Source organism: Chrysochloris asiatica, unplaced genomic scaffold (genome assembly GCF_000296735.1).
Source record: "Chrysochloris asiatica unplaced genomic scaffold, ChrAsi1.0 scaffold00176, whole genome shotgun sequence".
Classification (NCBI taxonomy): Eukaryota; Metazoa; Chordata; class Mammalia; order Afrosoricida; family Chrysochloridae; genus Chrysochloris; species Chrysochloris asiatica.
Window position 1 is genome coordinate 4353303 of NW_006408694.1, and position 2541 is coordinate 4355843.

Sequence of the window (2541 nt, forward strand, 5' to 3'; positions counted from 1 at the left end):
CTGTGGGTTAATGTTCCAGGCTGCAAAGCCATTAGAAATGCAAGGTTGGCAGTGTCAAGCTCACCAGCTGCTCCTCAGAAACCCTATACAGGGTCGCTATGGGTCGTAACCGACTCAATGGCACTTAACAACAACTTATATAACTTACATATGTCAAGTAAAATTTCCAGGGCCATGTATTTAGTAAACTGTACTGCTCGAAAGGAAATGTGATTACTACATACAAAATGATGTGAGCTCCCAGCATCACTGTGGGAGTTGGTAAACTGCAACAAATGAGATTGGGAAGATACAATCTAGTGTAAATTGGAAAATTAGACTGATTTCACATACTTGATCCACCACTTAGGTTTTAGTATTGTGCAAGATGATGTCCTTCCTGCCTCGCAATCTCCCTGTAAATTATTGCAAAAAGATATCTACCACATAGAGTTATTAGTGGTATTAGGCTCATACAACTATAGTAAGTACTTGATATTTGTTCATTAATATCATTATGCATTATATATTCATTTGACTACAAAACCATTGAATTCAATTACTTCTATGGTTTCTTCCACTTTTAAAATTGTGTGACTGATTCCTTGAGCTGCTTCATGTAACAGGTCAGTGAGGATAGAACTCATCTCCTTCCCCTCAGTAATTGCAGAATGAAATTTGGGTGTTACGCTTTGCTATGAAAAAGACCTAAATATTTAACGTAATTAAAAACATAGGCTGCTGGTCTTTCAAAGTAGTAATAGAAGCCTAGTTCTAGGGCTTTTTGCCCTTCTCCTAAACTCAAAGTTATTCATTACCCAAAAATGGATTTCCTTTCATCGTTGATGGATCCTTTCTACCAGTGAAGACTTGCACTTAGAATGGAACGTATTGGCATGATTATATTCTTACTCATAGAGATGCATGGGACAGGCAGTTCAGTTCAGTTCAATTTTCAGATTGAAAATCTCCAATCCTAGAGATGGATGGAGTCAATTCTCAGATGATTACTTCAGAATTCTGTTTCTCTTTTCATTTCTTAGTTACAGTGTCTTCTATGTTGCCTCATATCCAGGCAATCTCTTTCTAAGTGTGTTGCAGACCGTGTAAGACTAGTCAGAGGTTCGAGGCCCTCTAGGGCCGAGTGTAACAAATGGGGCCACTGGCAGTTAATGGCAAATTGCTTTCATATTAATATTCAGGTATATATATTAAATTAATACACGGAGCCTTTGACAATCCACAGATAAATGTGATATTTTCCTAAAGCCGAGACTAAAGGTTGCAAGGTTAAGCCTTTCTCCAAAGGATTAACTAAAAATATCTTAGCTTCTTCTCGGTTCTTTGTTCTATAGACAAAACCCATCCTCCCTAATCCTTTTCCAGGTGCAGCCCATTCACCTGGGCATCTGGAGTCCTCCTGCAGACCTGGCTCAGGAAGCCAAAGCAGCAGGACTCCACCCAAGCTTTTGTCTTTATCTCTCACCTTCCCCCAACTATGCTCAGGGGCTATAGATATGTTAATTGAGCCTGAGAATCCAAGTTGCTGGCCTGGGATTCGAACCAGCAAAGCACAATGTAAAGTTACCTGAATGTCTGGAAAAGTACTGATGTTAGCTGTATCTTGCCTAAGTCCCTCCCAGCTTGATGTGAAGCTCCTCCCCTGAATAAAGCAGAGGCCCTGGCCTCCCCAGGTGTGCATTACTGGTTGGCAGGCATGGAGTAAAGATTGCCATGCATTACTGACTGGAAGGCATGCGGTAAAGATGGCAGGGCAGTGAGTTGCTGCCTGCAGAGGCCACGATGCCTGTACTCCCAGGCCTGCCCACCAGTGATGTATCCACCCTGGCTTTGGGGTGCCTCATTTTCTCTCTCTTTGTCTCCTTATGTGTATTCTTGATATATATGACTCGCCATCAGGTATTGTCTCCTTGTGAACCAAACCCCTATGTCGAGGCGGGTCCCCGACATAAGTACAACACTGGCAGCTCCAGGTTCGCATGATCCTATGTAATTCATGATAGCTAAAGAACAGAGATATTTTCTATTCTTCAGCACTTACCAATCAAGGAAGAGATTCTTATTGGCCTATCTCAGAACCAGTCATTATTGATGAAGGATACAGTACTCCAATTGGTCAGGTTTGCATCATGTGTCTCCATGACTTTTGTGTGTGTGTGTGCTGTGCTATAGTTGAAATGTTTCTAGAATGGTGCTACCATCCTTCCAAAGAATTGGGAAGGCATAGGCACTCCACACAAAAGAGCTTAAAATGAAAAGAGGCTTAAGCAGATAAGAGAATTTATTAAGCATAGATGTTCTTATAAAGATAAGAATGGGCTTCCACCTTGAGTTGAGGAGGAGCCTCTAATACAATCTGACTTTTTCTTTATCGTGTACTCCTGATTCAAGTGTCCAAGTAGCCAACCTGGGAATTTGTCCATACATGTCCAACTCCAAGTTTTGTTTCTTAGGTTCAACTCATAATTGATTAACTTTCTTCCTCTTTTGTCCCCATGATGTTACAAAAGTTCCTTCCCTGACTCACTATCAAGATCTCCT